Source organism: Eleutherodactylus coqui, chromosome 5 (genome assembly GCF_035609145.1).
Source record: "Eleutherodactylus coqui strain aEleCoq1 chromosome 5, aEleCoq1.hap1, whole genome shotgun sequence".
NCBI lineage: Eukaryota > Metazoa > Chordata > Amphibia > Anura > Eleutherodactylidae > Eleutherodactylus > Eleutherodactylus coqui.
This window is the reverse complement of record NC_089841.1, coordinates 22,896,719-22,911,095: the sequence shown is the minus strand read 5'-3', so window position 1 is coordinate 22,911,095 and position 14,377 is coordinate 22,896,719. Positions and strand designations below refer to the sequence as shown.

At 47.2% G+C, this 14,377-nt stretch overlaps 1 protein-coding gene across 2 annotated transcripts in view; it reads left to right on the top strand.

Annotated features, from left to right (window-relative positions):
• Positions 1-14,377, top strand: part of LOC136627325 (oocyte zinc finger protein XlCOF7.1-like) — a 722,169-nt gene that overhangs the window by 64,505 nt on the left and 643,287 nt on the right. The window contains exon 1 of one of the 2 annotated variants that reach the window (XM_066602341.1): positions 6,940-8,560. The exons of the other annotated variant lie outside the window; for it this stretch is intronic. The gene's annotated coding sequence lies outside the window, so the exon portion shown is untranslated. Of the gene's footprint in view, positions 1-6,939; positions 8,561-14,377 lie in introns of those variants that run through there. 2 annotated transcript variants of the gene reach the window in all.

Here is a 14,377-nt window from a genome sequence, read left to right as displayed (position 1 = left end):
CACACGGCTGCTGCAGGCAATCCGCGTGCACGCTGTGTAGTCACGTGTGCCGATTCCAGCCAGCTGATTGGGTGAATCGGCCGCGCCGGAGAACTGCGGCAGAATGTGTTAATATGCCTACGGGAGCCTCGGGGGGTCATGTGACCTCCCGGGATTCCCTGCTACTGCAGAGCTGGAGGGTCAGACTTAGACCCTGGCAGCTCTGTAGGTGACTAATGTCACCACAGGGGTTGCTTTCCCCTGTAACTGAGGGTCCTATGGACTGCCCAGCTACAGTGGGAAAATGTCAAATAAAGTTAAAAAAAAAAAAAAGTGAGTGTCCCCCAGAGGTCTTATATGACGTCATGGGGGACACAGATAGTAAAAAACATAATTACATAAATAAGTAAAACAAAACAACAGAATAAAACAACAATACATACAAAAGAGAATAACACAAAGCAGACGCCAACAAAAACCGTCGCCGTATGCGCCCTGTAAACCAAACCCATACATACTATATATCAAAACGTCCGAAATAAATAGAGGAACCCATTTCCATACTTTATTTTAGTGTAAATATAAAAATATTTTTTTAAAAACTATAAATGTTAAAAAAATCATTTTTTTAGCATTTTACCCCCAATAAAACTAAAAAACGGAAAAAAAAAGTCAGTGAAAAAGATATTAAAAAAATAGTCCAATATGTCACGGAAAAAAAAATGCAGCAAAAATAATTTTGGTAGCTAAAGAAAAAAAAAATGTAGCAGTAAAACCGCCACATGGGTAAAATCCCTAAAGTGTCTGGTCCTTAAGGTACAAAACAACCTGGTCCTTAAGGGGTTAAAAGATGTTTCACAGAAAATCATACGCTGGGCGGGAGCTTGAGTACTGTCAATTTCAGCGGCACATCTAAAGGGTGCATTGAATCAGAGGGTAGATTTTCTCAGCAGAAGGCATATAGACCCCTGAGAGTGGTCCTTTTCGCAGGAAGACTTCAAGACTCTGATGGACAGGTGGTGGTCCCCACAGATCGACCTGTTCACGACAAAAGAAAACCTCAAAGTAAAGAACTTCTTCTCCCTCATTCCAGGGGATCAACCGACGGCAGTAGATGCCCTAAACCAGAACTGGGGCAGGGTATTGGTCTATGCATTTCCACCAATCCCTCTAATCCCCGGGGCACTCTAGCATTTCTGTTCCCAGAGATGTACACTAATCCTAGTGGCTGCCTTCTGGCTGGGGAGGAGCTGGTTCGGCCCCCTAAAAAACTTAAGCTTACAGGATCCAGTTCTCCTGCCTACCCAAGTGGACCTACTAACGCAAGGCCCTCTGAACCACCCAAACATAGACAGGCTCTGCTCGGCAGCATGGATTTTGAAGAATCCATACTGTTAGGGTAAGGATTCTCTGAGAAAGTAACCCAGACCCTACTGTCTAGCAGGAAAGCAACAACTAACAGTTTCTACCAGAAGGTCTGGAAGAAGTATTTTCTTTGGGGTCGGGAGAGGAAATTGCAAGTTTCTTCGCCGGACATACCCATAATTTTGGAATTTCTGCAGGAAGGCCTGGATATGGGCCTCTCCCCAAGCAGATTGAGGGTTCAGATAGCAGCCCTTAGTGTTCTGTTTGACACCAAATTATCGGAAGTCAAGTGGGTCAGTAGGTTCTTGACGGTGGCAGACAGGTGGAAGCCAAGAACCACAAATCTATTCCCTGACTGGAACCTAAATTGGGTTCTCAGGGCTCTGTCTTCAGACCCATTTGAGCCAATAGAATCGCTCCCAAAAAGAATACTAACAGTCTTTTTATTGGCTATTACTTGGGCCAGGCTCTATCTATCCGTCATCCCTTTCTTAAAATCACAGACACAAAGATAGTGTTTAAATCAGATCCAGTTTTTATGCCCAAGGTAGTGTCATCTTTTCATAGGGCGCAGGACGTGGTGATTCTCTCTTTTTCGATAAACCTAGAGACACTTCGGAAAGAGAATTTAACTGTAACAGTACTAGTAGTTTGCACAGGTACGCACAGCGTGGGACTCCCTGACCCTCACCCACACCAATGTTCCTTCCTGGAGGTAGCCCCAAAGGTGGACAGGTCCAGGCCGCCAACACTGACCCTACGCTGCCTAGTGGCAGGACAGGAAGGCACCACCGTACCTATGCAGATGACAACTTACTAGTACTGACAGGCTAGGCAGATTGAATAAACCAACACGACAGGAGAACCACAGAACACAAGCAGAGCTGGATCGAGACCAGGTAACTTCCACTGGAGCAAGACCGAAGTCAGGCACACAGAGAACAGACCCAATAACTAGCAACTGCTATCAGCAACTGCCAGACTATATTCAGGAGTTTCCTCCACTTGGGCAGAGACCAATCAAGCCGACTGACCAGAACTCCCAGCCATCCACTATAACTCAGAGAGCACGCGCGCCTCTCAGAGCAGGCACGCGCGCCCACACACAGGAACACAGCGCCACCACTCGCCGACCTGAACGTGGGCACAACACCATTCCAGAACGCCATAGCGAACCGTGCCACTGCCACCCGGGGTCCCTGACCGTCATCATGGTTACATTAACTGTCTGGACGTTATAAGAGCAGTCCTGCAATATATCGATGCCACAAGTCAGTGGAGACAGGACGACAATTTGTTTGTCCAATTTTTCGGCACAAATAAGGGTAGAAAAGCAGCAAAGAGCTCCATACCCAGATGGATCCGCCTAGCTATTACAGAAGCCTGTAAAGCATTAGATAAAGAGGTCCCCTCCGAACTTAAAGGCCGCTCCACAAGGGCAGTAGCCTCTTCGTGGGATGAACATAGTTCAGTGTCCGTAGAACAAATTTGTAAGACCGCAATATGGAAAAGGCCGCCTACTTTCATTAAGCATTACAGGGTGGACGTGCGGCTAGATGAGGATTTGACCTTTGGCCATAAGGTCCTCTCAGTGGCGATCCCATCCTGAAAAATGTATTTAGTTGGTACGTCTCAGGTGGTGCTGTCATGGAGATGACTGGGAAAAGGTATACCTACCCGATAATCGGGTTTTCAGGACAGCCCCCGCACATTATTACCCCCACACCCCCGAAAGGAAAATATATAATTTAATTTCCATTTATGAAGACATAAATTATTACCAAGACTGGTATTTTATCTTAGTTAATCTCCTACCCCCGGCAATTCGTTAGAAATCAGTGAGGAAGGTGAGAGAGGGGGGAGCTTTAACCTCTCGATGTGTTCCTGTTCTATCAAGAGGAGGCTATCTCAGGTGGTGCTGTCATGGAGACTCCTGAAAACCCGATTATCGGGTAGGCATAATCAACCTTTTGTGTGTCATGGGCCCATTCTAATTCTTCAAATGTTTTGATTATTTCTAATGTCCTCTGCCAATGCTTCCATGACAATCCAAAAAATTAAGGGGTGACAGTAGGCACCCTTGTTTGGTGCCGTTTGTTATGTTAAAAGGCTTGGATAAAAGGCCACTGATCAGAACCATCGCTGAGGGGGAGGAATATAGGCCTTTGCTGGCCTGGAAGATGGGGCCTGCAAACCCAAATGTCTGCAATGCTTGAATCAGATATCCCCAATGGACCTTGCCACATGCCTTCTCTCCATCCAAGGACAGCCACATCCACCAAGTCCATCAGGCATCTAGTACCTTTTGGGCCCTGGCAATCCTCTTTGACCAAACTAGACATCAAGGATAATGGTCTGTTTGCTATTACCTTGGCATAGAGCTTCACATCTGAATTTAAAAGAGAGATGGGGTGATAATTATTTGGGGCATTTGGCTATATGCCTTTTGTATATATTTGTGCTCTTTAAGCACTTGCTGCATGCTTGAGAAAGATCCACATAGGATCGAAACGTTGCAGTGCAGTTTTTTAAGCTGAGGAATAAAGAAGTTTTATTATAAAGAAAAATCCAGGAGTGCTGATCTGTCCATTGATTGTCTGCAAAGTTCTATTTTGGATCCTGGGGTCCGGATCTACTACTGGATCGTGCACTTTTGGCTTAAGTATGCCTTTGTAATACATTTGGTTGTGCTGCTATCTACTCATCACGTTTTACAGCTTAAAGACACATATGATCACGTCCCAATAACTGCCCCCCCACTACAAATATCCAAGTTTTGCTTTGCAAATGGGTAATGTAATTCGTCACTATCAATTTAGGGCTTTGCCCTTTGGTATCTGTACCGCCCCTAGGGTATTCACAAAAGTAGTGATAGAAATGATAGCCTACTTTAGGAGAAAACAAATCCTTATCTTCCCCTATCTGGATGATTTCCTGTTGGTGTCAAAATCAGTGGAAACTATATGCCCAGATTTGTCCATAGTCTTGTCCACGTTGAGCAACTTGGGATGTGTAGTAAATAGACAAAAATCAGACCTGATCCCAGGTATGCAGAAAATATATCTAGGAGTCCTCCTAGATTCCCACACCCATGAATCACGGCTCCCCCCTTCCAAGGAAAAGGACCTCATCCAATCAGTATCGTCCCTATGCCAGGCAACGTGAGTTTCCATTGGGGACGCAATGAAACTTCTTGGCCTGCTAACAGCCTGTATACAGATAGTCCTATTGGCCCAAGCCCATACCCGACAGCTGCAACACTTTATCCTTGCCTGCTGGGACAAACAGCAGGCCTCCCTAAATAATAAGGTGAGCCTGTCTGTTCAAGTTCAACAGTCCTTATGCTGGTGGACTTCCCAGAATAAACTTAGACAAGGTAACTCTTGATCACAAGAGCCCTCCATATCTGTTACAATGAATGCAGGCAAGAGGGGGGTGGGGAACACAAGTAACTGAACTAACTTTTTAGGGAACCTGGGACTCTCGAATAGCTGCATGCTCATCCAATTAGAGAGCGCTAAGAGCGATATGGAAGGCCCTTTGTGTGGCAGATCCCCACCTCAGAGGAAGGCATGTCAAGATTCTGACAGAGAACATGACAGCCTTATCGTTTGTTCATCACCAAGAGGGAACACGACACCCGCACCTTCATCAATTGGCAGCAAGGCTACTACGCTGGGCAGAATCAACGGTGCTATCCCTCTCAGCAATCCATCTGATGTTATCTACAAATACTGTTGTGGATTTTCTTAGCAGACAGTCTCCTCCCAGGAGAAGGTGTGTAAATCAATGGGCTGTCGAGCTCCTAACTCGTTAGTGGGGGCGAATACAAACAACCTATAAGGTACCATAGCAAGATGGATCAGAACGGCCATCCGGGAGGCATACAAAGCCAGGGGTCTCGATCCTCTTGAAAATATCAAAGCCCACTCTACAAGATCCCCTTTTCCGTTGTGGGCAGAGAACGCACAGGCCACCGCTGAGCAAATTTGTAAAGCGGCTACCTGGATCAGTCTGCATTCATAAAGCACTATAGGGTCAATGTACAATCTAACAGAGACCTGGCGTACGGACGAAAAGTCCTCCAGGCAGTAGTCCCACCCTAAGAATACTTAGTATTTGGTATTGCTCCATAAGTAAATGGGGCCGTCGTGATGACAACCGGGGGAAAGAAGGGATTACTTACCAGTGGTTCTATTTCAGGGAGTCATCACGACGTTCCATAGCTCCCTCTCCTAAAAAATATTTATGTTCTTTTTCAATGTAAAATGATACCGAATAAAGGTAAATTTTGGTTCAGTATACATTGTCCACCATAATAATTTGAAGTCACTGAGGAGATGGTGGAGGGGAGGTGCTTTAAAGGCTCTTCCTGTCCCTACTGAGGTCAGAGGGCAACCTCCATATGTAAATGGGGCTGTCGTGATGACTACCGGTAAGTAATCCCTTCTTTCTGGCGGTCTTTTTCTTTTTTTTCTGACGTTCATCGTTCTGGGTAAAGAATGTATTACTTTTGATAGATTGGACTTTTGTGGACGCAGTGATACCAAATATGTATTTTGGTTTTATTTAGATCTTACTATAAATGTGGTAAAAAGGTGTTTTTGTTTTTAAACTTTTTTATTCCATTTTTTTAAAATAATTAGTAAAACTCTATACAGCTTATTTTAACTTTTTTTTTTCTTTATTCCCAGAGGGGACAACAACTTGTGATGCTTTGATCGCTCCTGCAGTATGATGTAATGCCATGGCCTGATGTGCATTTTGTTAAGACAACCCTGGAGCCATTTAGAAGGCTCCCGGCTGCCAGGACACGCACACCGCTCCTTGTGATGTCACTGCAGGGGGCTGTACAGAACACCTGAATATCGTTCAGGGAATTTACATGCCTCTGTCAGAATTGACATTGGCATTCAAAGGGTTAACAGCTCCGATCAGCTGTGCGGCTTATCAGAGCTGTTGATGTCGGCTGTAAGAAACAAACAGCGCCTGCGCTGTATGGAGGGAGATCACCATGTGATCTCATACATACCCTGATGCTGCAGCATGTAAATAGATGCGCTGCAGTGTTAAGGGGTTAAACAGCATGGCCTCCTCCTATGACTTGTATGCTCTGTCTATAACCCCAGCCTCGTCTCAGTGTCGCAGATTGCCTGTGTGCCGGGGATGGAGACGGGATTCAGCAGACTGAGTGAGGAAAGAGGAATAAGAAGGATGGAGAGAAGAGTGCAGGCAGTACCTGCGGGGGGCTAGGGTCAGTCACTCAAGGGTTACTCAGAGTGACAGCTCTCCGCTGGGGTCTACGAGGGGGGGATGCGTTATCACTGCTCTGTTCTTGGCTGTACGTGGGACAGGGAGGGGGAGACCATCAGATTATAAGGTGCAGGGAGACTTCAGGAAGATGGATGCTTGTAATAATATGTTTTATGGTCAGAAGAATCCGGTAATCATGTCTTATTATCTGTATGTGAAGAATGACTTCAGTGTCCGTCTGTGTTTCCTCCAGTTCCATCCAGTAAGAGAAGAACCCCAGAGAGATGTCCCTGTCCTCTTCTTCCACAGGACCATCTGGTAGGTGGAGATGTTCCTCTGATCTGTAGAAGGCTGTGAAGCTCTTGTCTTCAGTCTTATTAGATGTCTTCTACTTGTGTGATGAGGCCGGTGGAGATGGCAGGATTACCGCTGACCAGAGACATTAGATCAGTTGTGTCAAACTCATTGTCACCGAGGGCCACATCAGCATTATGGTGGCCTTCAAAGGGCTGATTGTAATTGTAATGAGGTCCCCTATTGACCCCATTAGTAGTAGGGTCAATCACAGTGACCACGGTATTCATACTGTCCCTGATAGTAGCCTTAATAGTAATAGTGACCCCATTAATAGTAGGGCCCCTCACAGTGGCCCCAGTAGTAAGAGTGAAGCCCCCTATTGGACTCTGGCATTGCCCTCACCTAGCCTACATCTTTGGCCCGGCAGCCACTGGTTAGTCTATGACTGCTGACCTCTTCCCTTAGCGTCTGTGCTGCTGGCTGGATGAGTGGAATGCTTATTGGGGGCTGCACGGCCGGTGGGTCACATAACATGAGGTAGTAGGCTGGATTCGGCCAGCGGGCTTTAAGTTTAACATGTTTGCATTAAAGGGGTTGTCCCGAGAAAGCAAGTGGGGGTAAGCACTTCTGTATGGCCATATTAATGCACTATGTAATATACATCGTGCATTAAATATGAGCCATACAGAAGTTATTCACTCACTTGTCTCTGTCCTCGCGCTGTCTCTGCGTCCCCGTTGCCATGGTGCCGTCTAATTTCTTCCTCAGCAGTCTGTTTTAGACGTGCTTGCGCAGTCTGTCCTCTCCTCGCTGTGAACGAGCCGCTCCAGCGTGCCCGCGCGATACAGCTTGTCTGCGCATGCGCAGACGAGCTATCACTGCACGGGAGCAGCGTTTCATTCATTACAAGTGCACGCCTCCACCGATGACATCAGTCACCTGCTCACGTGACCGGCGTCTCGGGAACGCGCATGAAAGCCTCCTGGAAGCGCGGTGCACCGTGGAACGCACCCTGGGACATCACAGGCGCCATCTTGGAAGAAGAACTTTATAAGTTATTATTTCTTCAAAACGGTAAGTAGGAAGCAGTTTATAACCGCTTTAAAGGGCTGCTTTATGCCGGGGGGTGACAGGGGGAATGGGCTAATAGAAAATTTTGAGGTTTTGGCTCGGGACAACCCCTTTAAATGAAAGAACGATCAAGGTCCACTTTTGCTAAAACTTGATCATTTTAATGTGAAGGTTTCACAACTCATCAGGCTGAAGGTAAACAATGAAGTTGTATTGTGAACCCTGTAATACATGCAGGGAACATCTCTAAAGCTGAAAACATGGCTGACAGTTATATAATAGAAAGACAATGTTTATAGCTTTACCTTAAAGTGCCTCTATGGTGAAAACACATATTTCCATCCCTGCGCCCCTCATCTGATTGTCTGTCATGCTCTGAACCTGCCCTATGTGTAGTAAAGTCACTTCCACACAGTGCAGACTCCTCTCTGATGCTTATCAGGCACCATCTTGATGTAGAAATTTTTCCTGATTTCTCTTTCATTTTTCTGAGCTACGAATCCTGTGATGCGTCAGCACAACATGACATGAGCAGCTATTGTCAGTACCATCTCTGCCTGCTGGGAGGTATTATCAGTATTCACCTAATCATCAGGTAGATGGAGATATTCACTCTGTAGAAGGGCTGTAAAGCTCTCTAGTTCAGTCTTACTATACGTTTTACACTTGTCTCATATATCCATTATGTAGTTTATCCAGCATCATGAAGGGACGGCAGGATAATTGGTCTGTATTTATCCTTTCAATCTTCCTTTGGAAAAACAAACAAAAGCAATATAGTAGCATAGTCTGTAAGGAGAAAAAAGACATGTCCCCCCAGATCAGCCTAACACCCCCCCCCCCCCCACCCTCCAAAACCATCACCACCAAATATTGATTAAAAAAACAATGAGGTAGAAGCCAATTTCCTCCAATCTTGCCATCTGAATAATCCCGGATCAGCAAGCCTTTTGCAGGTATTAATGATTATAAATGTATAATATTACATCTCTAAAGAAACACTCCAGGCCCCTCTTGTACTCTTTTATCAAATTTACCGTTACTGCGTCCTCCGGCAGAGAGTTCCTTAGTTTCACTGCTTGACATACAAGCAGGTTCTTTACTGAAAGATGTAGAAGCCTTATTTGCTGTAGAAGTAGACGGCGCCCCCTTGTTACAGTCCTGGGTATAAATATATGATGGGAGAGATCTCTATATTGACCCCTGATATATTTATATATAGTTATTAGGTCCCCCCTCAGCCGTCCTATTTCTAAGCTAAGTAATCCCAGTTTTGATAACCTCTCTGGGTATTGTAGTCCGCCCATTCTGTTTATTACTTTAGCTGCCCACCTTTGTACCGCTCAAGCTGTGATATGTCCTCCTTGAATACTGGTACCCAAAACTGTCCACGATATTCCTTGTGTGGTCTGACCAGTGACTAGTAAAGACGAAGAACAATGTTCTAGTCATGTGCCCATAGGCCTCTTTTGATGCACCCTATGATCCTATTTGCCTTGTCAGCAGCTGCCTGACACTATTTGTTTTATTTAAGCTTAATGATGATGATGATAATTATCCGTTCAGCTATATCTAATGTTCGGTCCCTTCATGGATCAATGTTCTCCACGCATTTCTGTCATTCACCGCTTTTTTCAGGTCCGCAATTGACATGATTTGTGGTTGCTTTGTGGTCTGGATATGAATTTCTCCAGCAGGTTCTGGGGTATTCCGAAGCTTCCTAATTGCAAAACACTAATATACGCGCGTAAGAAGACTTCAGACTGAGACACATGTCCAGTTTGAAGCTTACAGAGAGTTCTGGGGGAAAAACAATCCCAGAGCTTGTTTTATTAAAACACATAATACCTGCCCTTTATGGGCATATAACATATTACATACGTAATGTATATTTATTTTCATTGGTTAAGCTATAAAGAATCTCTTTCCCCCACCCTCCGCCTGCTCAGGCCCCCTGTACAAACTAAGCCTTTGTCTCCTCAACATGTGGTCAGGCAAAGACCAGTTCCTTTGTCCCAGAAGTTGAGGTGGGAGTGGGGAGGACTGAAGAGTAACCCAGCATTACTTTCAGCTCCACTCCATACTTATGTAATTTAACCCTAGAGTGGCTGCATTGGAACTTTACATTGGACTACTCTTATAGCACACTACAGAGTCAAATCACTACAGCTGTGTAATACATCTAGTTTATACAAATCAATAGACATTTTACACTAATTAATCATCATTTCTATCAAGCCACTTTGCTCTTTGTTGTCCTGATCTTCTCTTTCCGCTGACCTAGCCAAGCATCAGTACTGTTTCAAGTGAAATAGTGCGTATCACGTGGCCATTAAAAGAGAGCTGCTGTTAGATTTTGGCCTCTATTAATGTTTTCGGTTTGACATGATCTAACTACCTTGTTCGTTGTCATGGCAGTCCAAGGTATCTACAGCATTTTTATCCCGCAGCATAGTTCGAACACGTCAATTTTCCTTAGTGTCCAACTATCGCAACCCTTACGTCGTTATGGAAAAGACTATTGCATTGACCAATCATTTTTTTTATTGCAATACTAATTTCTTGTCCGTATCATTAGGGGACACAGCCATATCTTGTGTATAGCTACTTCCGAAAGGAGGCGACACTAAGTAAGAAGTGTTAACTCCTCCTACTAGCTATACTCCTCCTGCAGGCATTACGCTAATCAGTTTTTAAGCTTAGTGTCTGCAGGAGGCAGATATGTCTTAGTTTAGGTCATCATAAAGACTTTACTTGTGGGAATACGGGGAGATAGGGCTTTTCCCTGGCCTCCCTGACCAGCGGTGGCAGCGGCTGTGGAGGTCATAAATCTAGGCCCAGGCTTACTTGAGGCCTACCTCGCGGCCAACGTAGATCTTCCCTCTTGCCATGGCGGTGTTGCTTGCCACCTTCCTCGCTTCAGCGGGCCATCCCCGGGCACTGGAGTTCAGGGGGTGATAGTTGGAGGAGCCAAAAATTTAGGCCTCGGCTCAGACCTGGAATTAAGCCACGCCCACATTGGGTCAGCGAGGGAAAGTGACAGACAATCCACTACAAGACTGGGATGGCTGATCTCTCCTCCTTTCCTGCCTCCGGCCACTCCTTCTTTCTCAGAACTTCTGGATGAGTTCCTCGCATCAGACCAGCTGTGTGTGCTCAGTCTGCTTCGTCTGAATTGGAAGTCGTCTTCTCTGCGAACCCAGGAGCTCCTGCTGGGGCCTGACAGCCTTGGATAGGGTAAGCTCTGCTGAGGCAACTTCCTCCTGCGCTGTACTCCTCCTGCGGTCTTCACTTGCAGCATTTTGCCCAGTATTTTGTGCACAGTATTGTTAACATCACATCCGACCCCAGACCGGAAGGTTCTGGACAGGCTGCAGGTAGAGGCAAGTTTTATGCTTGTGCTCATTGTAATGCGAAGCTCCCTTGCGGTCAGTCTGAGCCCCGCTGTGCGAACTGTCTCCTAGCCCGGCAAGCTCCGGGCTAGGAGTTGAACAGGAAACTGAACCTGAATGGGCCCAATCCCTCACTGCGGCGGTCTCTGACCTAGCTAGTAAATCTGCTGTGATTTTACGCAGGCTGCATTCAGACGGAGATGCTTTTTTCTCAGAGCGGTCACGGGGTAGGTCACGTAAAAGACGTAGACCCCATATCTCCAGGGAGTCCTCCCATAGATCCCATTGCTCCAGGGAGTCCTCCCATAGATCCCACTGCTCAAGGGAGTCCTCTCATAGATCCCATTGCTCCAGGGAGTCCTCTCATAGATCCCATTGCTCCAGGGAGTCCTCTCATAGATCCCATTGCTCCAGGGAGTCCTCTCATAGATCCCATTGCTCCAGGGAGTCCTCTCATAGATCCCATTGCTCCAGGGAGTCCTCTCATAGATCCCATTGCTCCAGGGAGTCCTCTCATAGATCCCATTGCTCCAGGGAGTCCTCTCATAGATCCCATTGCTCCAGGGAGTCGTCTCATAGATCCCATTGCTCCAGGGAGTCCTCTCATAGATCCCATTGCTCCAGGGAGTCCTCTCATAGATCCCATTGCTCCAGGGAGTCCTCTCATAGATCCCATTGCTCCAGGGAGTCCTCTCATAGATCCCATTGCTCCAGGGAGTCCTCTCATAGATCCCATTGCTCCAGGGAGTCCTCTCATAGATCCCATTGCTCCAGGGAGTCCTCTCATAGATCCCATTGCTCCAGGGAGTCCTCTCATAGATCCCATTGCTCCAGGGAGTCCTCTCATAGATCCCATTGCTCCAGGGAGTCCTCTCATAGATCCCATTGCTCCAGGGAGTCCTCTCATAGATCCCATTGCTCCAGGGAGTCCTCTCATAGATCCCATTGCTCCAGGGAGTCCTCTCATAGATCCCATTGCTCCAGGGAGTCCTCTCATAGATCCCATTGCTCCAGGGAGTCCTCTCATAGATCCCATTGCTCCAGGGAGTCCTCCCATAGATCCCATTGCTCCAGGGAGTCCTCCCATAGATCCCATTATTCCAGGGAGTCCTCCCATTCACAGGCTGCATCTTCGCGATCCCGATATTCATCGGTGTCCTAATCTACGTCTCAGATGCAGCAGTCGTCCATCCTAGTGTCCAAGGATACTAGTCTCTTGGAGGGGGAATGCTCTCGCTCTTCATCCCCCTCGGACTTGGACGAGGAGCAAGCGTCTAAGCTAGCTGCACTGATGGACAGCTTGGTCGTGGCAGTGCAGGACATGCTTCACGTATCAGAGGAGCCAGCGGCAATTCCGCCTGTGGCCGTGTCCTTCAGGCAGCATAAACGGCCACGCCAGTTATTTTCCACCCCATCAGGACTTCGAGGTGGTCCTGGAAAGGGAATGGGAAGTCCCCAACAAATGCTTTAAGGGACCGGGGAAAACATGGGACATAGCTTATCCCTTTCTGGAAGATCTCATTAAAAGGTGGTCGGTACCTCCCGTAGTAGATCCGCCTGTGTAGCGACTGTCAAAACACACCACTCTTCCCACAGCGGACGCGGCATCACTTTGTGATCCGCAGGATAGGAAGCTAGACTCCTTGGCGAAATATACTTTTCAGGCAGTAGGCACTGCGCTACGACCCACTTGCATGTGCAAAGCAACTAGGCTGGGATATTCTTGCGGGTGCTCTGACCAACGAGTTGCTGGATACCGCGGATAACATCATTCAGGCCGGGAATTTTGTCTGTGCGGCGAATTTGGCAAAATTCCTAGCTCAGGTGTTAGCAGCTTCTGAGGTGTCTTGCAGGACACTCTGGCTGAAGAGTTGGTCAGCTGACACGTCCTCTAAAAAGGCGCTAACCAAGCTCCCCTTTTGGGGGCAACAGGCTGTTTGGAAACAAGCTGATAAAAGATGCGACGGGCGAGAAGAGGCTCTGCAAAAGGAGATCCTATTACCAGTCCTTTCGCCGCTCAAGCCCATGTACCTCGTCTGGGCAATGGTCCCAGGCCAAGAAGAATCCACAGGAGCAAAAGAGAGGCCTCTTTTAAAACCAGGACCTCTTGGCAGCCTCACTCCTGTGTGCCGAAAGCTACGAGAGCAAAGCTTTCAGCATGAAGTTCAGCCCCCACCCGGTCACGATAGGGTGGGGGGCAGACTCTCCCTATACAGGGACACGTGGCTGGTGCACGTGTCCGACTCTTGGGTGCGGGAGATTGTTTCCTCTGGCTACGCCATAGAGTTTGCGACTTTCCCTCAGCATCGTTTCTTCAGGCCAAGGTTACTGAGGGTTCCAGAAAAGACGCCACAGCTTTGCGTGGCAGTCGACCACGTGCTTGCCCAAGGAGTAGTCGTACCAGTTCCACCTTCTCGGCACGGATGGGGTTTCTATTTAAATCTGTTTGTGGTCCCCAAAATGGACGGCATGGTCAGATCGGTCCTCGACCTGAAGCGACTGAATCGTTATATCAAGACGAAGCATTTCCGCATGGAGTCATCGCCTCTATGGAGCCCGGAGAGGTTCTCTCTTCGATCGAAATCAAAGATGCACATGTACACATTCCAATGCACAGATCCCACCAGCGTTTTCTTCATTTTGAGATTCAAGGAAGTCACTACCAGCTCGCGGCCCTGCTCTTGGGGTTGTCCACAGTGCCACGAGTATTCACAAAGGTACTCGTGGCGGTGATGGCTCTGCTCCACACCAGGGATATTGTCACCATTCCCTACCTGGATGAAATACTGGTAAAGGCACCGTGTCAAGTAGACAACCTGGAAAGTCTCCGCATAACACTACAGACCTTGGAAAGGATAGGCTGGGCCATCAACCACGGCAAGTCGTGCCTGGTCCCAACGCAGAGACTGGAACTCCTCTGTTTCGTGTTCCTCTGTTTTGTGTTCGAGGCCACTCTTCCGATCAATATCTAGGAGCTGCGGGCGATATGGCAATCGCTGCAGCACTTTACTCCCCACCTC